Genomic DNA, 27147 nt, shown 5'->3' on the forward strand with positions numbered 1-27147 from the left:
ACTGGGCTATTTAAAGAATAGATCTAAGTTGTTTGAAGTATTCAAAAGTTCAATTGGTACATCTAGACCTGAGGATAACTGATTGGCCCTCCCTTCTTACTTATTCTACATCATTCTAACGACACATACACATACACATACACATACACATACACATACACATACACATACACATACACATACACATACACATGCACATACACATACACATCCACATACACATATGCATACACATACACATACGCATACACATATGCATACACATATGCATGCGCATGTGCATACACATATGCACGTGTATTTACACACATACACAAAGTGAAAGCACATATAAAATAGTCCATCAACATCTATCATTGAAAAGGAATTTTTAATGGCATAATCATGTTTATGTATTCAAATGTTACAACATTGTCCATTTTCACATACAACATTGTGTAAATATTAGAATAATAATCACATCAATACTTTGAATAAATTAAACATCATTAATGATTATTAACTACAAGTAAAAGCATAATATAGATCCCCAAACCAAGTCTTTAACACCACATAATTAACAAGATATCATCTCATCCTTTTACCAGCACAACAACAATATACATGATGAAACCACAACCAACATAGTAAGCCCCAAAATATCATCTATGTATGTATATGTTGTAAACATATTTTTAGCACCCGATTTTTAAACTTTGAAGATTAACCCTATGGGAAGAATCCCTGAATTTTCTTGGTGTTTTAGTTGGTCTTCATTGCTAATAATGATGTCCCTATAAGATTTGATCTGTGAAGAAGCATTGTTCCAAGGCTATGTTGAACTTGAACTTTGAATTAGAAAGTTCAAAGTTCAAGTTCAGGTTTAGATTCAGAAGTTCAAGGTTCAAAGTTTGAATTTCAAAATGACAGTCTTGTTGTGAAGGCAATATCTCCAAATTCAATTGTTGGATTTCTCTCCGTTTTGGATATGTTGTTGAGAGACAACTTTTGAGATTCTCATTGGAGTGATTGATAAAATTTTATCAGATATAAAAGTTATCAATGTTTTATTACAAGCCTATCAAAATAGACCATCAACCTCAAGTTATCATATTGAACTTGAATCTTGAACCACATAGTTCAAGTTCACTAGTTCAAAGGTACATATCCAAATTATGGTTCAAAAGTTCAAGTTTGAGGTTCAAGGGTTCAAAATCCCAAAGAATCGACTAGACTAATGATTCAAAATTGTTTTTTAGAGTTTAGGTCAACAAATTATCATATTGAACTTGAACCTCGAACCTCATAGTTCAAGTTCAAAGTTCAAGTGCACTGGTTCAGAAGTGTAGATCCAAGTTCAGATTCAAAATCAAAATATGATTAAAGTACCCTTAACTATCAATGCATTTTAAAATTAAAAGGTTCAAGAGTTTAGAATGTGCAAGTTCAAGTTCGCAAATTCAAATTCACAAGTTCAGGTTCGCAGGTTCAATTGTTCAATTTTGACAACTTGTAATTACAGTTTTCCTAAAACTAAAAATGGGTCTTATTGTGGGGGGCATAACTTTTTCCACCATTGGATCTTTTTGAGTTTTGGATATGTCGTCCAAAATCAAATTGTCTAGGTAATTAGTGGTGTGATTCCCAAAATATGGTCAAATTCAAAAGTTATAATGACTTGTATAAGGGTTTATCAAGTAGACCAACAACCATGAATTTTTTGCAATCAAAAAAACAGTCATGTTATGGGGGCTATAAATGTTAATGCTACTATTTTTAAGGATAAAACCATAGACAAAAATTTAAAAAACTACATGCAAATATAACCAAGAATAGAAAAATAATAGATCACACAGAAATGAACACAAGGCACTAAGATTTAACGTCGTTCACCCAATCCCTGGGCTACATCCACCAAACTGCAAGTCCAATATTATTACAATCTAGTGATTACAACCCGATTACAATTTGTAATCCCTTATAGCTCAATACCACTGCAAGAAGCAATTTTGCATCACAACATAATGAAAATACCTAACACTAAACCCTTTTATACAAGTATTTTATGTTGTTTTAGGGTTACAACATATTGGCCATATGTCGGCCATATGTCGGCTATAATACTTTCCTGATCAGTCACCACAATATAACAATCTCCCACTTGGGGACTGATCAAGCTCCACACTAAACAAAAATCTCCCACTTGGAGACTGATCCTGTAGCAATACCACTACCACATGGAGCTCCCACTGGATCAAACCACCCTAAACTCTGCTATTCTTTTATTCATGTTCGGTCTAGAAGACCAACTAAAGCTAAAGAGGAGTTCAGCTTCTCCCTTGTTACAACCTTTGTCAACATATCTGTTGGATTTTCATTTGTATGTATCTTCTCCAGCTTTAACTATCCATCCTCCAAAATTGACCAAATGAAATGGTACTACAACTGTATGTGTTTGGTCTTAGAATGCAGAGCTGAATTCTTTGCAAGATGAATGGCATTTTGACTATCTGTGAACAAATAATTATCCTTCTGAGGATGTCCCAATTCTTCTAAGATTAACTGAAGCCATATCATCTCCTTGGCTACCTCTGTAGCAACAACATACTCTACCTCTGTAGTGGATAGAGCATTAATCTTCTGTAACCTAGAAACCCAGCTCACGGTTGCCCCAATAACAGTAAAGACATAACCTGTAGTACTCTGCCTGGTATCAATATCCTCTACCAAATCTCAATCAATATAGCCCTATAAATCAGTAGTAGATCCCCCAAAGTGTAAACACTTATTGGATGTTCCTCTCAAATATCTGAGAATCCACTTGACAACATTCCAATGCTCAAATCCTGGATGACTCGTATACCTGCTAACGACTCCCACTGCATGTGCAATATCTGACCTAGTGCATACCATAGCATACATCAAGCTTCCTACAGCTGAAGCATAGGGTACCTTGGACATCTTATCCTCCTCTTCTTGTGTCTTGGGACACATCTCCTTAGTCAACTTCAAATGACTAGGTAAAGGTGTGCTGATAGCTTTAGCATGCTCCATAGAGAAACGTTGCAACACCTTCTCAACATAATCAGCCCAAGATAGTGTCAATGTTATGTTCTTCCTATCTCTACAAATCTTCATACCAAGGATTTGTTTGGCTGCCCCCAAATCCTTCATAGAAAATGCATGTACTAACTGGCATTTTAGCCCCTTAATATGATCCATGTTAGACCCAGCGACAAGCATATCATCAACATATAAACATAAAATAATGTAGCTATCATCATCCAACTTCTTAAAATAAACACAATAATTGAATGACACCTATTGTAGCCATGCCCATGCATAAACCTCTCAAATTTCAGATACCATTGCTGAGGTGCTTGCTTCAAGCCATATAAACTTTTCTTCAATTTGCACACTAAGTTCTCCTTACCTTTGACCTCAAATCTTGGTGGCTGAGCCATATATATTTCTTCATCCAAATCACCATGAAGGAAAGTTGTTTTAACATCCAGCTGCTCTAAATGCAAATCTTCAGCAGCCACAAGACTTAAAACAGTATGAATAGAAGTCATTTTAACAACAGGAGAAAATATCTCATCAAAATCAACTCCCTTTTTCTGTGCAAATCCTTTAATAACTAACCTAGCCTTAAATCTTTTCTTACCACCTTCCTCTTCTTTCAACCTGTAAACTCACTTATTCTATAAAGCCTTTGTACCTACAAGCAACTTGCACAAATCCCATGTTTTATTCTTCAGCAAAGAGTCCATTTCATCTTTTATTGCAGACTCCCACTGAATCTTAGTATCCACCTACACAGCTTCATCATAACTTTCAGGTTCACCAGCATTAGTAAGTAAAATAGAATACAAAGAGGGAGAAAATCTTTGTGGATGTTCAATTTGCCTCGTTGACCATATAACATTCACTAGTGTGTGTGGTATTTGTTGTTGTGGTTGTTACATATCATGAGGAATGGCTGGAACATCAACTTTTGGAGTATCATCCAGCACTACATAATCATCTTCTTTCTTCTCATGTTGCTGCAACAGATCTTTGCAAAACACTTTCTCATTGAATATGACATCTTGGCTTCTTACAATTTTATGATTTTCAAAATCCCAAAGCCTATAACCAAATTCATTAATGCCATATCCAACAAAGACACATTTCTTTGATTTAGCTTCTAGCTTGGTTCTATTTTTAGAGTCTATATGAGCAAAAGCTTCACAACCGAAGGTCTTGAGAAAAGAATAACTCACCTTCTTACCAGTCCATGTCTCCTCTGAAATACCACAACCCAAAGGAGTAGAGGGACCTCTATTAATCAAATATACAATAGTATTGATAGCCTCCATCCACATGTGTAAGGGCAATCTAGCATGCAACCTCATGCTCCTTGCACACTCCATTATAGTCCTATTCATGCGTTCAACCACTCCATTTTCCTGTGGAGTCCTTGGAATAATTTTCTGTCTACGAATACCATTAGTGGAGCAATAATCTTCAAATTCATGACTGCAATACTCACCACCATTATCAGATCTGAGACATTTTAATTTTTTTACCAGTCTCATTTTCAACCAAGCATTTCCATTTCTTAAAAGTTTGAAATACATCAGATTTCTATCTAAGAAAATAAACCCATACTTTCCTAATTGCATCATCAATAAATGTAACATAATAATGAGAGCCACCAAGGGAAGATACCTGAGCCGGTCCCCATACATCTGTATGCACAAGCTTTAATTTCTCCTTTTTGTTTTCCTTCCCAGTTTTTACAAAACTCACTCTCTTTTGTTTTCCATACACACAACTTTCACAGAAATCCATATCAACACATTTTAGACCTGGTAAAACTTTCTTTGAATGAAGTAATTTCATACCTTTCTCACTCATGTGCCCAAGTCTGTTGTGCCATAGCGCTGTATCAGAATCTATAGCAACTATTTGTTCTCCCTGCTCAACTACAGCAATTGCTCCTGAACATTCATTTTTCTTTGAAACAATCAAAGTAGAAGGAACAATATGACCTGTACAAAGATATAAGGTGCCTAATTTCACACCTTTTGCTACTACAAGGGAACCTTTTGAAACCTTCCAATTTTATCATTAAAAGTAACTACACAACCCTCATCACTGAGTTGCCCTGCTGAAATTATATTCCTACTCAGCCTTGGAACATGTCTTACCTCATATAGTAGCCAATGATTCTCATTCTGCAACTTAATCTTAATTTTTCCCTTTCCAACAATTTGACAGGGTTCATTATCCCCCAAATAAACAAGCTCAAAATCCCCTTGGACATAATCAATAAAATAACCTCTATGAGGTGTAGCATGAAATGAAGCACCAGAATCTAAAACCCATGAATCATCAACACTTTCTAAAGACAAAAGCAAAGCATCCTCTTCGGATTTGTTACTTACCACATTTTCTTCCTTGTCTCCATTTGATTTATCTCCTTCATTTTTCTTTTGATTCCAACAATCTTTCTTTTTATGACCTAGTTTCCCACAGTACCTACAGTCGTTTGGTCCTCTCGATTGAGACCTCTTCCCCTTTGACTTTCCTCTTGATTTCCCACGATTTCCAGAGTTACTTCCTCTCTCAGTTGTTTTGCCCCTGCTTTGTGCATTCAAAGCACTTCCTGATGTAGATCCACTTGAGGATTTCCTACGAGTTTCCTCACTCAAAACAACACCGATCACATCGTCATACTTTAGGGTACTAGATCCAGGAACATAATTACTCACCGCCATTACCAAGCCATTCCAGCTTTCAGGAAAACAACAAAAAATCAAGAGAGCCCTAATTTCTTCATCAAAATTGATACCCACAGAAGATAACTTACTAGTAATAGTATTAAACTCATTTAAATGATCTGCAACAGATCCACCTTCTGCCATTTTCATATTAAATAAACACTTCATGAGAAATACCTTGTTTGAAATGGAGGGCTTTTCATATAGTGTCGCTAGGGTTTTCATCAACTCTTCTGTCATCTTCACTTTTGTAATATTAAATGCCACTGATGGTGCTAGGCATAATCGAATGCTTCCAAGTGCCTTTCTGTCTAAAAGATCCCATTCATCATTTGACATAGATCCCTCATTCTTGGCTTTGCCTTCCAACGGCTTCCATAAATCCTTCTAATAAAGATAATCTTCCATTTGCGTCTTCCACAACTGGAAGTTTTGCCCATTAAACCTATCAACCCTCAGCTTACCCTCATCTGCCATCGCTCCCACTCAACCGTGAGACTTTCCTGCAAAGGATAACTAAAAGACAACCTCGCTCTGGTACCACTTGTTAGGATAAAACCACAAACAAAAATTTAAAAAACTACATGGAAATATAACCAATAATAGAAAAATAATAGATCACACATAAATGAACACAAGGCATCAAGATTTAATGCGGTTCACCCAATCCCTGGGCTACGTCCACCACACTGCAAGTCCAATATTATTACAATCCAATGATTACAACCTGATTACAATCTGTAATCCCTTACAGCTCAATACTGTCGCAAGAAGCAATTTCGCATCACAACATAATGAAAATACCTAACCCTAAACCCTTTTATACAAGTATTTTATGTCATTTTAGGGTTACAACATGTCAGCCATATGTTGGCTACAATGTCGGCCTTGAACCCCAAAGAATTTATGAAGTATGTACAATACTTTCCTGATTAGTCACCACAATCTAACACTATTGGATTGAGCTAAATTTTGGATATGTTTGGGAAAATCTAGTTCTTTGAATCACTTCTAATCTATTTTGAAAGATTCATCACATCAAAAGTTATGAGTGTTGGAGTGAAGCATTGTCTAAACTGTCAATGACAGTCATAAGATGACATCACTTTGTCACTAGCCTATGGCACTTGTCCAAGAATACATATGGGCTACATTTTAATTTAGTAAAAATATTTGTTATTTTCCATGTGACTTTAAAATGGGTGAAATATGAAATTTTAAAAAAATAATAAGATGGAGATTATTCACAGGAATAATGAAAAGGATTTCCAAGAAACAGTTATAGGAACAGAAACGTGACAAGAAAAATTATTTATGGTAAAACTCTCAATTCAATGGGGGTTATTTTTCTACTTTCTAAGAGTTGTGTGACTGCAAGGGAGAGGGGGAGGGGGAGAATACTTTCTATGTGCTAATTGTAGCAGAGAGAATGGGGAGATAGCTTCTTTTTTTGTGATTTGATTGTAATAACAAGGATGATTTGATCGTATGGTAATATCATTTTGTAGCTAAAACAAACAATTAAATCATATTTTGGGTATGTTCGTCCAAATATTGATTTTTGTGATTAAGATAAACTGTATAGTGATCTTTTTCAAGTTTTTTTTACTAACCTATAGTTCTCATTAAATGGATGTTTGAGTATGTATCTTTACTCATCATTTATGTTGCAGAAATTGTTTCTTTTTTTGTTTTCTTTGTGATGTAAAAGATTCAACAAGTGGTCATGTGGCTAGTTGTTGGTCTTTTCCTTATTTCTATTTATAAACTTGATTATCACATTCATTTCATGTTGATGGATGAATGTTAATCGCCTTTGTGTCTTCGAGTTAAAGGCATACCAATTCATTTGATTCATTATATATCTATTAAGAGGGATTTGTACCTCTCAATTCAAAGGATGATTATCTATACAATGATAATCTATCCAACTATTAGTATTCTTTGTTTTTCATGTTGGGCATCTTGAGTAATTCCTTTCATCCCTCTTTGAAGGAAAAATCTATTTACTAATGTATGTAACCAAGCATCATCATATAGGAACATACCATAGCATCTTAGTTTCATCATGGATATGATTTACTAAATCTACAACCTACTATCCATAATAGTAGTGATATATATATATATATATATATATATATATATATAAACAAAGTCTAACTTGGATAAATAAAGAAAGAACAAAATACAAACACAAGATGCACTACATCCACACCTAATGACTATACTTGATTTGTTATAATATCTATTATTAACTATTAATGATTAGAGATATTTAAAAGTAGACGTACATAAAAATAAACTTCCATTACCAAATAAAAGCAACTTTTTGAAAAGAAAAGAAAATAATATTAAAACCCTTTCAAATTCAAATTCTAAAATCCAAAATTTTTATAAGAAATAAATCATCTAATCCTCATACAATCAAACACACATAAGACACATTTCTAATTAAATATTTACTTACCACTATAATATTCAAATATTATTGATATAACATAATAGTGACAATTCACAAATGAATGACTATGCACAAATAATTGGTATTAGTCCATCACAATTATGCATGAGGATAACCAATCATTACCTAAATGGTAACCAATTTGTAGACATGCAACATAGGGATACCATATGAAATTAGGGACAATGACTAGGTTCATTAAAATGGGTAGATAATTTGCTATATCTTGTAATCACCATTAGGTATGTAAGGACACTAGTTAGACTTGTGAAGTTAGAGAGTCTATGTTTGGTAACTATTGGCACTAAAACATTCATAAGTTAAATGTACCTACTCACATGTACACATATGCATATGCATACAAATACACAAATGTATGCATATCTACACATACACAAACAACCGAAGAATATAAAAAATAGTCCATCAAAATCTATCATTGAAAATGAATTTTTAATGGCATAATCATGTTCATGTATTCAAATGTTACAACATCACCCCTTTTCCCATACAACATTGTCTAAATATTAGAATAATAATCTCATCAATATTTTGAATAAACTAAACATCAGTAATAATTATTAACATAATTAAGAGCATAAAATAGATCCCTGAAAAAAGCCACCAACAACACATAGTTAACAACATAACATCTCATCCATTTATTGATACGACATCAATATACATCAATGAACCACAACGAACATAATAAGACCCAAAAATATCTATGTATGTATATTCAACCGAATATCATCATATGAGCCATGCTATACATCCTATTGTCTTAATGAATGTGATTTACTAAATCCACAACCTCCTATCCACTACATATATATATATATATATATATATATATATATATATATATATATATATAGACACACACACACACATACACACACAAAGTCTAACTTGGATAAAAATAAAGAAACAACAAAATACGAACATGGGAGGCACTACATCCTCACCCAAGAACTAGAATCGATTTGATTTATTCTATATTCTTTATTACTTATTAATTTTTAGAGATATTTAAAAAAATCTTTTGACATATTTAATCAATCAATGACCATAAACATCTTGATTTTTCATATTCTATATTCTTATTAACTTTAATCATTGATGATCAAAGATACCAATACCAAAAGAAAAGTATATACAATCAATATATCATATTCAAAGTCTACCATTGATCAAAATAAAGAAATAACAAAATGCAATCATAGGAGGCACTACATCCCCACCCAAGGACTAGGCTTAATTTGTCACATTCTTTATTCTTTATTAACTATTAATGATTAGTGATATTTAAAAGTACTTTTAACATATTGGCAAATCAGAAGGCCCATGTTTTCAAAGGTAGAACCCTTAATTAGACCATTTTATGTTCACAATAAAAAAATAATAAGCAACATTAAAGCATATAACTATTCTAGATGCATTATCTAGATTAGTCATTAATTGTATATCCATGATAGTTCTTTTAGCCAAGAGGATTAATGAAAAAAGATGTGGTTTGAATTGAACATTCCATTTCAATTTAATCCTAATTCGGAAGATTTGTATTTCTTCTACATATACCATGCTATATTATTTTTAATAACATAATAATGAGGAAAAAAATACCAACTTGGTCGAACATTGGGTTTGTGGACTAGGATGGTGAATTGAAAAGTGGTCACTGACATTTAAAAGCCTACAAATCTAGGTAACATGTGTTCGTAAAATCATCAAAAGATGAATTAGAGAAATAGACAAATGTCTATGTTTATAGGGTTGCATAGGTGAGTAACTAATTTTTTATTCAACTTCTTGATGCACATACCCAATTTTCCACCAAGTTAGTGCATTTTCCTCATTATTATGTTCTTGACAATATAGCATGGTCAATGTGGAAAAAATTATTCCATTTCATATAACTTAGATTTTTTAGCAATTTTTGAAAATGATAAAAGTCTTGATTCATTTATATTTGAGGTTTATTGATAGATTAAATAGTAAATGAAGACAAAATCTTATCAGGTTGAAATCAAAATTTCAATTTAACTACATCTTCTTTCATATGTGGTCTTAGCTACAAGAACTATTATAGATACATAAATTTTTACCTCCAAAAGAAATTGTTTCTTTTTATGCCCACAAACTGGGCCAATGGTAAGTCGTGCATGATATCATAGACTATTTTATAAGTGTTGTTTTTTATTCTTAAGATGCAAGAGACATATGTTTATTGTTCTAATTCATATTTTGAGGATTTTATGTAACAAAATAGATTACCATGTATCTCACTTGATGAAAACAAGTCTTCTTTAGACAATAGTCAAATTATTATTCAAATATTCAAAATATGTTGTCACATGTGTATCAATCAATGATATCTTTCCATCTTACTTGCAATGCTATTTCTATTATTTTGTATGAGCTTGTTATAATATATATTTTTAATCATAAGTGTTAAAGAAGTAGTACATTAATACCTACAAGTAAGGTTGGACCCTTCAGAGAATTCTAAAAATAATTTCATTGAGTTTCTCCTTTCATGTATTTCTACTATTTATTTATTCTTTGATTGTTTTGGTTCTAAATTTTATGCTTGAATTGTCTACAATGGACCTTTTAGAATCTACCATGGTGGCAACTATGCTAGACAGTTCAAAAATATCATGAGTTTAAATACACATTTCTTTGTATTTGATTCCCTCCTTCACAAGATGTTTCCATTATTGCATGTTTATTGCCCATAATCACAATTTCCCTATCTATTTCATAAATCACTACCCAAATTATAGATAAGTACACTAAGCCCCTATTTTTTATAGATCAATTGCTCAATGGTATTTGATATAAAATACCTATGAAATTAGGACATTTGCATTGCAATTACAAACCATTAATACTTTCTTTTAGTATGTACTTTTAACTTCATTTTTATAGAGGATCTTTGATTACACTATATTCTAATTTCCTATTGTTCTATTCATTAAACCTCTTTTGAGTACAATCTAATTAACAATAACACTTTGAATGTTGAGGTATAAACAAGTCATATTGAATGGTTCGAAGGCATGATGTATTTTATTATCTAACACAAATATCATCTAAATTATCTATAAATGTCGAACAAAATGCGAAGTATCTTAAATTTAGACTCTTGAAGATTACACAAATTTGAATCACAAGAAATATTTAAATGCCTAGTACTATCCAGGCAATTTTTTTTATTTTATTATAGCTAAGATTTCCTTAGCCGAATTCTAAACCAAAAAATATAATATTGTTGGAAATAACAATAATTATTTTTTTGGAGTAACAACAGTTGATAAAATATTAATTTAGGAGCATTCTTGGGTTAGTGGTAATCTTGCATCACCCATAAAAAAAAAAATTTGTTCATTTGGATAACTTCTTCACATGGGATACCAATGGAAAACTATGGAACAAGATTCATTTGCTTTTGTCAAAAAGTTTCTATAGTGTCATCATCATAGTAATCTCACCCATGCTCTTGTGTATGCCTTACGATTGTAATTTCCACCCAAGCCTTTTAGTGTGTGGGGTTTTGACCTTATTGGTAAGATTTATCCTCCCTCTTCTCAAGGGCATACAAACATCCTCATGACAAAATATTACTTTAATAAGCGGGTTGAAGTTATTCCTCTTCGTTCAACTATAATGAATGTTATTTGCTATTTAATTCTTCAAAATATCATTGCTTGATTTGGTATTCCTATGCAATAATTTCAGATAATGGAACCCAATTTAAAACCAAAGAAAGAAAAACTTTCTTGGAGGAATACCGCATTCATTATTATTTCTCTACCCTTACTTTCATTAATCTAACAATCAATTTGAAGCTCTAATAAGGTTATCAAACATATCCTTTAGAAGATGGTTCATAAACATGCTAAAGATTGGCACACTCAGTTTGTCTATGCTTTATGGGCTTATAGAACAAGTGCTCAAATCGCAACTGGAACATCTCCTGATAATTTTGTTTATGGGGAAAATATGGTTATGCCTTTAATATTAGAGATTCCTTCTTTGAGAGTTTCTTTCAAGGGTATAATTGAAAAATACACTTTTTGAGAACAACACTTGCAATGCTTTAGAACATATCATGGCTTATCACAAAATTGTCAATAAGAGATATAATGGTAAAGTGATTGAATGATCCTTTTTGGTAGGTGATTTAGTTCTCTATGAGAATCAAAGGAATGTGAATGCTTTACCAGGTGAAAAACGAAAATTTGGTCCTAACTATTTAGGTCCTTATGTTGTTACATAAGTATTATGATTTGGTGCATATAAAAATGTAGATATGAATGGTGTGCCTTTTAAGGAACCTATTAATATTATGCACTTACATTGTTATTATATTTAATCATTCATTTTTTTAATCTTATGTGCTTACATTTTTCCTTTTCAGTAGTATCTTAATCTAGTCTCAAATGTGATATTAATGTTTAGTACATTTCCCTTCTTTTACCATTACATTTTCATGTTTCTTTCTTTTTTATGTAATTAATTATGCAAACACATTAATCACAGAAAGAAAAACACGTAATGTCCATCATATATATATATATATATCATAAAAGTGTTTTGGTATACAAAAGTAGGCACTAAGTACAAAATGTTCCCTATAGAAAAAAAGTGTATCATGCCTCATCTATAGGACAGTGAGATCCAAATCTCTTTAATCTCAAGTTAGATGATGGAGGTTCTCTCTAAGTAGTTGATTTATATGTATGAATCTGAGAATAACTCCTCTTTGATTAACTATGAGATCTATGTTGGTACTCTCATAGCTCATAATCTTGCTTCTCTAGTCACTCTCTCATCAACTGTAGTTGTACTACTACAAGTGTGAAGATGTCTAAGTGTCTGTTAGCCTCTTATCTGCTCACACAATTGCTCTAAGAAGTGGAAGGAATTATCGTCTCTATAGCCATGTCTATCATGACATCTCTCACAATGAATATCCACTCCTCTGTGCCCACTACATACATAAAAAAATTCAGTACACATTAAATATCATTCACAAATATACATTAATGAGTTAACCTTTCATATCATTATCATGCATGGATCTCCCACTTGGAACCCAAGATCTATGCCTTGGAGATGGGTGGTGGGTGGTGGATGACTAAACTTTCCATGCTTTGCTTGTCTGGTTTAGGTTGGGGATATCTTAGTTTGTGCTTATGTCATACAAGACCATAGGGACCTAACTGCTATGAGGGATGGTGATCTCCCATCTATTCTTTTGTCTGCTACTATTGTATCATCCTTGCTCTCTACTGTTTGAATTCTTTAGAATAATTGAGAAGGGGGGGGGGGGTGTGAATTAGTTATCCAAGGTCTAGGCGTACAAATAAAACTTTTCACATGTTAGTGAACCCATATCCATAAAGCATTTTCATTATGCAATCACTTAAACTTGTAGGTTACTGTCAAATCAATTTGTAGAAATATAAACATGAAACATAATAGATTCAATAACACATTTGAAAAAATGATTAAATGTGGAAACCCAATTTGGGAAAAACCACTAGTAACATGCTACTTGTTCTCACTCTTCTAAAGTGATGCCCTATGAAAGGCCAACCTTGTTAAAGGTTACGATACACACTGTTAAATGTGACCTAGTTAAAGGATTTCAATCACCCTCTTAGGAGTGAGCCTTGTTGAGGACTTCAAATCATTCACTTAAAATGTCACCCAGTTAAAGGATTTACATATGACTGTTAGGTCAACCTTAATCCAAAGGATTTACCCTGGATTGATACAATGATTAGAGAGTAACAATAAGGCTTCATCTAATAACAACTTACAACACACTTGCAGATTACAGATCTCTATTTTAGTCCTCCATTCTGCTTGGCTTTCACACACTTAAGCTCTAATAGCTTGTTCACCCTTCAAGCATCCATACTCTTAAGCCTTCTTGCTTTGCTTGCTAATATAGTCTTTTCTCTTAAGTCAATAAATGAAGCAATACCCTAGACTCCTTGTCTTCCTTAGGTTCTCACACATGACAACCCTTGCTTATGACCAGCCATCTCTATAAATAGAGAATTAAGATATTTTTCCATTCATCCTCCATCATCCATTTTAGGGTTAGGTCAGATTAGGTAGGATCCAATGAATCTACCCCTCATTTCATTTCATTCCCTTCTTGAAACTTCTCCTTCAATCCTCTTTGAATTCATCTCAAAATGGTTCACCATGAATTATGTGCGACCAACACATCAACCTTATCTTCCACATGGTTCACACAATCCAAGAAATCAAACTTGTCAGCCTAGATTCATCAAATTCACGATCTTTCTCATAATGCTAACACTCGACATTAACTGGCTTCTGATGCTCAGCACATATTGTGTTGCTCAACATCCTCTATTAAATCACTTGACACGAACTAAAGTTTATTGGTGCTCGGCATGAACTAAAATTTACTTGGCTTACACTGAAATTGACCTTTCTCAACTCCAACTGATTTTCTGCTCGGTATGCACTAACTTTTCTCAATACCTACTGTGCAAAATGTTAAGCTTGGTAGGAAAACTTCATTTAACTTGTTCTTCTGAACTTAATCAATGTAACCAACCTTTACAACCTTAAGTAGATTATCGATGCACTATAATATCACTGTCTTAACTAATTTTTGTACTCCTTTTCATATCATAACTCAACCTTTCCTCTAGGTGCTATTGTTACCTCATTTGATCAAATCCTCTTCATCAATCAAATAAATGATAGTACTTAAAAATTATATAAGCAATTGTCTTACCAACAAGTAGTAGGTTTGACATCAGTCACAAAATAATGATTGAAACACATTTATCATACTTGTATCAATTTGTTTTCAACATTTGCATCCATTACATTTGCATCTAATTGAGGCTTCTCATCATCATTTTCATCTATCTCCTCCTCTTCTCACTATACTCTAAAGTATAGACCCGAATCACCAATAGGGTAGTCATTAGGGAACATGGGTCTCATACCCTATACATTGAAATACCAAAGATAGTCCCTATATACTCCCATGTCCTCTAATTTAGGGGGGAACCTCTATTTCATTGGGACTCTTTGTATTGTTCAACTCTATATCATCCATAGTCAATCGTGGTTTGGTCCCAGGGCTCTCCTTGTATCCTTTCCCGTGTCCATATTAGGGTATAGATGGTGGGGGACCCTGTTGAATACCAAACTATCAAATCACCCTGTCATAATATTAGGGCACCATTATGCATTTGTGTCTGCCCTTTAAGAACCTTTGTCTTTGCATCCATCTCAGATGCATTATTGAGTCTGACTATGCTATCATATGACAGTAGGGTCTCCATATAACATTTATAGCTAGTAGCCAGTTGAATATGACCCTCTAGTATAATATATCACCAAACTGCCAAGCATAGCCCAATGTGTATATGAATACTCTTGGTGACTCTACTAGTATGTCCAGTCAATATCGTGGAGGCCTAAAGGCCTCATGCATGTGAAGTGCTCAAAGGCCCACACCTATGTACACATAATCAAGCTTTATTATTGATATCTCAAAAACTTCTCAAGCTCATAACAAAGATGTGCTAACATTCTTTGTCCCCATGCATAAAATGTTGAACCTCTCTCCATGTGTATAACAATATGTGCTAGAGGGGCCTGGAAGACAATATCCTTTGTATCAGGTACTACTTTCGTGGCTATCACACACAACATGATCTTTTTGAGTAGATAAGTTCATCCATGTATGATGCTCTTCAGGTAAACTTGATCAACTCTCTCTCTCTCTCTCTCTCTCTCTCTCTCTCTCTCTCTCTCTCTCTCTCTCTCTCTCTCTCTACTGCATACCCATGTAGTACTCAAAATATGCTCTAATCTCATAGGGTGATTGATTAAATTGTGGTCTAACCATCAATCCATAGACACGCAAGTCTAAGATTTGATATACATCCTCTAGCATCACTATCATCTCTCCCACTAGTAGATGGAATGTACATGTTGTCTTATCCAATCTCTCCATTAGTGCTAGTAACATGCCTCAACAAAAGTTCTTATATGGAAGTCAAGCTACCTAGTAGACACCGATCCATGAGTATTTGAATCTCTATTGCACCCAACTCCCTTATGTTCTCTAGAATATATATCATGATGTTAAACATGTAGTGCTCTCGCATCACTAGTTGATCTTGCAATAGCATAAAACATGGTCGAATTAGTATATCACATCATAATACCAATCTACAAGAATCATTTTGACACTTTGTTCTACCTATGGAACATATCGATCTCCCTAGGAATAGGCTAACTACCTTAGGAACAAGATGACTTTCTAGGAAATAGGTCGACTTCCCTTGGGACTAGGTTGAAATCTCCTTCAAGTACCCCAGATACACATAGGATTAGGTTGACCTCCCCTTGGAATAGGTCAACCTCTTTCGTAGATACCCTAAAACACGTATCTAATACAATTCTATGACTATAGAAAGTAGAAATGCAGAAAGGAAAGTAATTGAAGCAAGAGTGGGATTCGGGACCTACTGCCTCAAGCTCGAAAATGTCAGGCATCGCTTGTCAAAGTACCTCCATCTGAGTTGTCTATAATGCTTTTGTCTTGGCTTCTTTCCCATTTCTTCTTCTTCACCTACAATTGCAATGTCACAAATAAGTTTCTAAAATGTAACACGAGTTTATATAATACTTTTTAGGTTACTTTTTGAATTTCTTTTACAGCTATCTAATTTTCAAATAATACCTCTAAAAACTCTATCATCATATCTTAAGCTAGGTAACTTTGATTTTCTTTGTGTTATAGTTGTTGGAATCATGATTTAGTTACATTTCCTTCCAAGTACCTTCTGGGGCATTTTGGGTTTATCTTGAGATGTTTTTAATGCTACTTGTCATCACATACCATCTTTAGTTCATTGTGGTAAAAATGATACTCTATTTTACCTTTTTTGAATAAACAAGCCAAAACAAGGGGTATAACTACTCATGAACTTCATCACTCTCTTCGAGTAAGTTGTAGATGATTTTAGATTATCACTAACTCATGGTTTTGTAGGATGCAGTTACTAATGTTTTCTTACAAGAACTGCGTGTATGGACTTAGCTATATTTTTTCATAGTTATGATTATGTTTTCTTTAGCTTGCATATGCACATAGTGTCATATCCTGCTAAAGTGAGGACTAAATGTACCATCTCAAATTGGATGCACTTTAATTTATGACCTTTTAGCTCCTCTTTAGTGTGTTTTTATTTCACAATTACACTTTGAGCACACCCTTTTCCTCTTTTAACTTCTTTCTCCTAGATGAAATTGAGGTAGGACCTTACAAGTCCTCCTTAATTCTTTCTTTTCTCACACATTGGCTGAGGTAGGATCTAATTTCTAAGCATCCTCCTCCTTTTAGACCTCACATCTTAGATTTGGTTTTAGAGGGTCAAAAATCTAATATACATTACACCCAAAAAAATTTTAAATCCATAAACTGGACCTTCTAGACTAGATTGAACCTAGTCAACCTATTCGAGACTAGGTTGACCTAGGTTGACTTTTTCTAGGAGTATGATGTGATTCCAGGTCTGGTTCTACACTCCCAGTAAAATCCTTCTCATTGTAGTAAGCTCCCATAGGGTAATTTCAGAAAATTCACTATAAGATGACATAAAACCCCTCATTTGCACATGATGAAAATAAGATGAAATCACACATGGACACCCCAATATGACATAGAAAAATTGCAAGGTGAAAGCTAAGCGATGGTTTCTTATTCTTCATTGCAAAGCGAGGTTATAAATCTACATCAAGCATTCAAGCATAACATATTATCATGGAGATCCAAGGGGATCTTGACAATGTTAGAGTAATTTAGCCTTGGGAGATTGGTATGATTTCTATATTATATTCAAATATGAATCTTTGCACCTTCTTATGTCCACATACACTTATCCACTTGCAAATTTACATTTTAGGGTTTCACTTAGAGTAGATTCTTGGGCTTTTATCACTTTTACATTCTAGATATACAATCTAAGATACAAATAAACTACATGCACACATAACATATATCCTAACGACTATTTGTGTAGGTGGAAATTGTATATGAGCAATGTTAGTATGCTAATAGAAACCAAATTTAAATAAAGCTTCTACAAACTAAACAAAATTCATAAACTTCAAGATAGACTAAGATGAGCTCTCAATTGAGAATATGAGCCATTAATGGACTCTCTCAATAAGAAGCTCTCTTGTTGAGTAGCTTTATCTAAATAGATAGGATGTATGCTCAATATGCTTCCAAAGGCTTCAATGGATGATTGTGGATTTTTGGTGTGGATAGATGGCTTTAGTATGGATTTGGCTCTCAAAATAGCATTATAACTTTACTTCATGGATTGTGTTAAAATGGCTTGGGAGAGGATTCCTTAAATAGGCAAAGGGCTTGAGGGATCAAGGGCTAGGATGCAAGGATGGGAAAAAGCTCATGGAGGGCTTAGATTGCATGAGAGGAGAGCACATGGATTGTGCTTCCTTACAACCAATCAAGGAGTGACACATGTCACATGGTGAGAGGATGGAGGAAAGGGGAAGGATGAGTCAACAAAGGAGGCTCAAGGGATAAAATCTTCATAAAGACCCTCATAATGACTTGTAAGAGCAATAAAAGGGCTTGGAAGAGTCATTTATGACCTAGTGGACTTCATAAAGTTTTATGGTTGAGATATTTTGAGGGTGATGAGAGCAATTTCGACTTGGACTTGATTAGGAAGGTTTTAAGCTTGTTTAGGCTTGTGCAAATGATTAGAGGATGGATTAGGATGGTTTAGGATTAGCTTAGGGATATGCAAGTGGATGGCATTTAATGAGGGTGGGTGAAGGAGGAGATATTTGTTAACTTTGGCTTGGGTTAGTAAGTTTTAACCCATGTTTAGGGAATGTGACAAGGTTAGGAGGGGATTAGGATTAGGTTTAAAGACATCTTCTAGAAGAGTCTAGATTTTGGATGAGGATAAAGACTTTCTAGAATAGTCTAGAATTTCCTAGGATGAGGATGAAGACTTTCTAGAAGAGTCTAGAACTTCTTAGGATGAGGATAAATTAGATTTTTAGGAAATAAATAAAGTTTTATTTATTTCAAGGGTTTGGGTTGAGGAGATATTTATTAAAACTTTTTTAATAAACATGAGAATTAATATTTAATTTTAATTAAATATTTTGAGTTGGGGTTAGGGGTAGGAAATGATGAGATTAGCTTTTAATCGAAATTAAAGAAGGATTAGAAGATTTTGGAAGAGGTTATTGGTCATAAGGAAATTGGCCAAGTTTTGGGCAAAAAATAAATTTTTTATTTATTTTAAGATTTTTGGTCAATTTATTAATTAAATAATTAATAAATAAGGAAATAATGTTTAAATAAGATTTAAACATTTTTGGGAGGGATTCCTTAATTAAATATTTTTAATTAAGATAAAGGGATTTAATGGCATAAAAATTAATTAATTAATTAAATAATTAATTAATTAATAAATGATGATGTCATCAGGACTTTTTCAGAAAATAAAAATACTTTATTTTCTAAAGGTTTTTAGGTGTCTACATTTTGCCCCTCTTTGATGTGATGCCGCAAGTGGCATGGCATCAAAGATAAGAAAATAAGATGCCCAAGGCTAGAGCAGAAGAGGAGAGAATGGACTGTGAGATGCCCCCTCAAGAAGGTAGCAAGGAGAGAAAGCGAGGCTTGATGGCTTCTTGAAAAGTACAAGAATTCGAGATGAGAAAGGAGACTCAGATTGGCAAAGAGAAGGGGCTGAATTAGCTCAAACTCTCACTATGGGAGAATGATAAAGGAGAATCAGATGCACAAGAGGAAGCAAGCTTAAGACCTTAGGGAAGGTGGAGGATGAAGGAGCAGAGCGCTATAAAAAGGAATCCAGGATAGGGAGATGGATGAGGGGATTATAAAGCTGATGCAACAGGATTTCAAAGAGTCAGATTGGCGGAAGATGGGTTTCGGAGATCCCTAGGACTAGGATTGTGGATCTCGAAAGATGAGGTTTGGTGGGTTGATTTGGATTGGTGGATCCCTAAGACTAGGATTGTGGATCCCTAAAGCTAAGAGTGATGAGTGATTCAAAGAGATACTGATGCATCAGCTGGGGTAGGAGATACAGATACTGGATATGGATGGGGGATAATGGAGATGAAGGAAAACCATTGAAGCTTTTTGAGCGGGGGGATACTTCAAAGAGAAGTACCACCATGTAGTTGAGCACTAGATTTGCTATAGGACTATTGGTTAATTGCCAAGGTTACCAAGAACATCAAGGCATTTTCACCAACCATCCAAAGGACTGACAAACTAACTCAAAACAAACACACAAGGATTGCCCCAACATCACACATGAATCCTAGAGGAAGCAGCGTGGAAACGACACTGGAGAACCCACAAGCAGAAAAGAAAAAGAAACGAAAGACCTGATCAAGACCTTACACTCTAATTGCCCCATTCGCAGCATACCATGATATGGAAGACCGTGGCAACCTTGAGGAGGGAACAGGAGATTGCTTGGAAAAGATACTTCAAGACCCAAAAGGGAAGATCCCAAATCAAAAGAAAGTGAAAATCCAAAAGAGAGCCATTTGCCAACGAGATGGGTAGGACAAGGTACTAACGGACCAAGATCAGACATGAGGAAAGCTATATCCTGCAAGGACCTATCGGAGAGCACCGAAGCTGGTGGATTTGGATGAGTGATGCGTCTGGCAAGCTGAACTAAGAAAGATAACACTTTGGTGATAGGAAATCTAGCTAAAGGATGCATTGGAATAGCTAACCAAGATGTGCGATGGGTGCAAGATGTTGATCAAGGATGAACTAACACAAAAGCTAGATAGATACAATGGTAGTAAGCTAAAGAGGATGTACAAGCTGATGGACCAAGATATTTACAAGCTGAAGCTGACCAAGATAGTTAAAAGTGGGCAAAAGCTCAGGATGATAGGATAGAGGGATGGTTCGATGTTGTGCAAGATGCAAAAGCTAAGGGTGGGGTGATAGCGAAAGATATGGATTTTGAAGGATGCATCCAATGATGATGAGAGATTTTGTGACCAAGGATAGCTAGAGGAGTAGGATGAGATGGCTGGATAGGATGGTAGATAGCTAGGATTATGATGGATATAAAGAGATGACATTGGGTTTGCATGAGGATAGGCTAGAGCTAGATACCAATGACAAGGGAGGATGGACAAGACAAGATCTCCAAGGAATATAGTGCCCCCAATCAGAAGATAACATGCGAAAGGAGGTCTTATGATGGATGTGATAGGATTGAAGCTAGGATGGAAAAAGCTAAAGGGGCTAGGGAGATGGATGATAGCTGAGATGATTGGCTGAAGCTGCAGGAGATAAGTGGATGGTGTGAGATGGAAGATGGAGGGTGGAGGATAGGTGGATAGATTGCAAGATGGAGTTGGATGTCAAGAGATGACCAAAAGCATGAGGGTGATAGGCTAAGCTGGGGATGGCGGGATTACGCATGATGCTTGTTTGCCAAGTTTTCATCATGGTACTTGTCCAAGGCGCTTGAATTGCCAAGTTTTCACCAGTGGACACTTTATTTTTCTTTTCTTTTTTGACTTTTTGACTTTGGACTTAGCTGGAATGATTTTGGCTTTCTTCAGCTATTTTGGCTTTTTTGGGATTTTTCACTGGCTGTTGGAATGTTCAATTTTGTTACTAGTTGTTGGTACACCGAATGTGTGATTTATGCAATAGATCGGATTAGATGGGATTGATGGTAGGAGATGGAGGGATGAAAATGCTGGAAAGGAGCATGAGATGGGGATGCTTGCAAGAGCAACATTGGCACATGTTGGGACGGGTGTGAAAAGAGCATATGGGGGATAGATGGTAGATGCGGGCGTGATGGAGGATTTGTGGAAGCGTGCTTGGGGATATAGGCACCCAAGATGGAGTTAGGAGATGGGGGATATGAGTCACTAGATGGGGGATTAGCAATGGTGGATGCCATTATGCATTGGGTTTCAACTTTTTTCTTGGGGATCCACATGGTTTTGGATTTTCTTTTCATAGGCTTTTGCATTGTTTTGCATTCTTTGATTGGATTTTGCATTTTTGGAGTATGTCTTTTAGAATAGACATATGATTGCCTAGGATGTGGATTTTTAGCTTTATGCATTTTGAAGTTGGCATTCACATTGTTGTGGTAAGCTTTGGGAAGATGGTTAGGAGAAGCTTTGTGAGATGGAGAGGATATGAAAGAGCATGTAGGGGGATGATGATGGATGATGTGCCCTGATATGTGCCTTTGTTGATCTTGCATAGAAATGGATGGAATATGATTTTTATGATGGCTGATAGGAGGATGGAGGATGGTAGATTTTGGGACATAGGGACCCAAAATGGATTTAGCCGATGAAGGGGGGATATGGTAGGTTGTTTTGGGTTGCAAAGATGGTGGAGGGAGGATGACATAAGATTTCTTGAAGGAGTGATGGGAGGCTGGCATGGTGGGCTTGGAGATAGGCTTGGTTTGGGGGTGTGGTGTACCAACACCTTTAGATGGTGAGCCTTTGGATACATATCCAAGACCATGAAATCCTAGATTTTTTTGTGCAATAATAGGCTCTCTGATTCCTTGCTCTTGTGGTCCTAAACCTTGACCTTGATAATGCCATCGATTGAGCATTTGAACAAGCTGAGGAAACTTTTTTCTTGCAGAAAATGGTAGAAGTGATTTATTAGGTGTATTGCAATGGGGAGATACTATTCTTAATTCTTCTGCTGAGAGAGGGCCATCGTGGATGAATGTAAGTGAACTAAGAGGGTAGATTATAGATGGTGGAATAGCTTGGATAGGTGGTAAGATGGAAGCATGGAGCGGGGGAGATGGAAGGATAGGATCTTGATGTAGCTGGTGGGATGACAAGATATCTTGTAGTGGAGGAGATATGGCTCGAGGTTTTGGAGATGGAGGAGATGGTGACTGCACTATGGATGGAAGACATGGTATGATGATATCTTCATTTATGCTTTGGGGGATGTCAACATTCTTTTGGGCAGGATCTTGATAGGATTGGTTTGGAGTGGATGGTGCGATAGGAGGTGAAGGGATGGATTCTTCAAAGGCAGTGGATGGATAGATGGGAGATTCAGTAGTGGAGATGGGTGAGTAGAAGATGGATGCATAAGGGTCATTACGAGAGATTTGGGAAATGCTTGGAGGCGATGTGGATAGGATTTGGAGGGATTTGATAGGTGGTGGGATTTTGATGCTTGCGGGAAGTGGAAGGATTTTAAGCAATTTGATGGATGGTATGGGGATGATAGCTATGGGAGATGGAGGTGATATTATAGATGGGGAAGCTTTATCACTGACTACTTCACATGGTTGGATTAGATGACATGGCTTATCGACTGTTGGAGGCAACTTTTCTTGTATTTCCTCTAGGAGATTCCTTGGAGACTCGTGTGTCGAAGGTGGAGGTGGATTGATAGGAATAGCTAGTGTGATGGGGGTGGAAGATTGGAAGCTTGGTTGATGGGGTGATGGAGGGGAAGCTGGAATATCAGATGGCATGACTAGATAGTTTGGAATAACTCTTGGATTTTGGGGGATGCTTGGGGGAATGTTTCTAAGGCTTTCAATATACCCATCATAGTCAACAAGATTTTCATCATCATTGGAATAGGAGGTGGCGGGAGCAAGGACAATGCGACCAAACACATCATGATAGGATTGGTACTTCATGCTTTGATGATGAGTTTGATGGGGATGGGGTCTTGCATATGGATGAACACGGAAGCTCATGGTTGGATTTGGATTAAGCATAGATTTTGGATTGGCTGATGAAAGATTTCCTAGGGAGAGTCAAAGCTGTATGATAGACCTAAGGAGGATTGGCTGGAGATTTTTGGCTTTCTTGTGGGTGGAAGACTTCAAGGGTATGCTATCAAAAAGTGAGAGTTTTGCTTTCCTATGTGCAGGATTCGTGGTGATTGTGTCAACTTAAGGATAGAGTAGTGATCCTATGGCATGACACGAGATTGACCACTTGTGGATCCCAACCTTTAGCTCAAGGTGATGAGGGATACAAGTGACAAAGCTGGATTACCCTAGACAATGCTCTGTCAAAGGGATAACCTTGGTGAGATTGGTTGATTGGTAGGATTGATTGGATAGAAAAATCTAGCAAAGTGACAACAACTCTTTAAAGGCTTGGGTGATTTTGGATTGGGTTGCTAGCTGGCTGGGGGGATGATTTGGATGGACTTTGGAGTTGGGATTGTTCTAAGGCAAAGAACTAGATAGATTCAGTTGCATCGGGGGAGCTTGGATGATTTTCTGATAAGGCAGCGACTACGCTAAGTATGCCTTGAGCTGGGAGATTTCTGCTTTTCTGGGATTTTGACCAAAGTTGACAAACATTCATTCAAAAGCTATGAACAAACAAGCAGACAAAAGTTTTGAGCAAGCACGTCAAACACACCAACATCTTAGGAAGCTTTCTACAAGGATGAAATTTGGTTTAGCTAGGGAGTCCTCGATATACACAAGGTACGTGAGGCCCAAATCTGTAGATGAAACCAAAAAGATGTCACACAGCTGAGAGGAGCGGTAACCCACTTCTCCTCTTTCACTTCTCAAGGGTATAAAGTTCCTTGAGGCTTAGCCCGAGTGACAAAATTTTGATCCCAAGAGAGGTGTCTTTGGATTCACCTCCTGATCTTTATACTTCGCCGGAATGCTAGAGTTGAGGTCGTCCCAAGGGGTGATGAAATCCCCAAGCAGGCCTCCTAAAAAGCTAAGACAAGATTTTGGATCCTAATCTTATGCACCCAAGATGGCCTCGAAAGACGACAAGGGGAGAGAAGACTTGGATGATCTTGGGCTAAAAAATACGCTTGTTCTTTTACCAACTGACGCTTAAGTTTTCTGATCTAGACTTTGCAAGCACTCATGTTTAAGAGACAATGTTCAATTCCAACTTGAAGCGCCAACAAAAGTAAATCAATCGAAGAATGCAAACAATAAGAAGAGTTAGGGTCAACAAAAGAAAACTCGCGCGCCCGGAGGCCCTCCACGTCAAGTATTGATTAATTTCCTTTAAAGCATTCAAGAGTTGGTGTGATTTTGTTTTAAGCCCAAAGCAAAGGTGTGTGAGATTCGATTTCAAGCGCGCGCCCGGAGGCCCTCCACGTCAAGATTTGTCCAATTTTTATGCCCAAATGAAGTGTTTGATATTGCAATGGTTAATTGATCCTTGGAATTCAAGATTGGATTTGTTATTTTAATCATGCATTCAAGGAAAATTTGATTTTAATCCATAGCATTCAATAGTGTGTTTAGCAACATGCATTCAAAGACAAGTGATTAAACATTCAAGTTTTTTTCCTTTGAGCATTCAAGATTGAGATTTTGTGTGTTTGTTTTAAGAACTTTGAAGTGCATTGTTTTAACCTTAGATCATTCAAGATTGTTTTTGGACTCAAAAATGAAAATGACTCTTTGGACTTTGCTTTTTATTCGAGATTTTGTGTTCTAGTTTGCATGTTTTAAGCCAAAAATGATATTCCTAGATTGTTTTGATGCATAAAAAACTTAAGAAACATTCAAGATTTTGCAACAAGACATTTGTTTGGAACAAATAACAAAGCTTTTTAGGACAATTTTGGCAACCATTTAGGACTCTTAGTTTTCATGAGATTTTTAAAAGAACTTTAACATATTTGCAAATGAGGTTCATTTTATCCTTGATTGATGCTTTGAGTTTGATTTAGATTTTAGTGTGCACTTAGTGTTGATTTTGAACCTCTTGAAATGGAAACTTGAAGTTCTTTTTAAATTCTCAAAAATGAAGTGTTCCTAACTTTGCATGAATGCATCTAAAACCTTGATGTTGCAAGGATGCAAATGATTGGATTGGTTTAGTTTTACTTGTTAAAAGATTTTTTTTTTTTGGCAAATTTTTAGTTTTTAATGGATTTAAGTATGATTTGGGGGTTCATTTTAAGCACTAAAAAGAAGTGTGTATGATTTTGCTTCCTTAAAAAACAAATGGCCAAGATCTCCCACAAGAAGAAGAAGAAGAAGTAGATGGAATAAGAAGAATATAGACAAGAAGAGGAAGAAAAATTCCAAGTGCTTTGTCCACCTATAAGCTTGAAAAATCTGCAAATACTATGAGATAGACTATGAGTTCCTTTGTCTTCTTTATGCTCATGTGGACCTACAAAACCAATTTATACAATCCTACCAATAAAAAAAAACAAGCAAAATTAGCCAAAATCAACAAATGACATACAAAACTTGACTAAAAAAGCTAATGAAGATGACCCATGCGGGGTCCCACCGGGCGTGCCAAAATGTATATGAGCAATGTTAGTATGCTAATAGAAACCAAATTTAAATAAAGCTTCTACAAACTAAACAAAATTCATAAACTTCAAGATAGACTAAGATGAGCTCTCAATTGAGAATATGAACCATTAATGGACTCTCTCAATAAGAAGCTCTCTTGTTGAGTAGCTTTATCTAAATGGATAGGATGTATGCTCAATATGCTTCCAAAGGCTTCAATGGATGATTGTGGATTTTTGGTGTGGATAGATGGCTTTAGTATGGATTTGGCTCTCAAAATAGCATTATAACTTTACTTCATGGATTGTGTTAAAATGGCTTGGGAGAGGATTCCTTAAATAGGCAAAGGGCTTGAGGGATCAAGGGCTAGGATGCAAGGATGGGAAAAAGCTCATGGAGGGCTTAGATTGCATGAGAGGAGAGCACATGGATTGTGCTTCCTTACAACCAATCAAGGAGTGACACATGTCACATGGTGAGAGGATGGAGGAAAGGGGAAGGATGAGTCAACAAAGGAGGCTCAAGGGATAAAATCTTC

The sequence above is a fragment of the Cupressus sempervirens genome, chromosome 5 (assembly GCF_028749045.1).
Source record: "Cupressus sempervirens isolate cs-2001-9-10 chromosome 5, ASM2874904v1, whole genome shotgun sequence".
Lineage (NCBI taxonomy): Eukaryota > Viridiplantae > Streptophyta > Pinopsida > Cupressales > Cupressaceae > Cupressus > Cupressus sempervirens.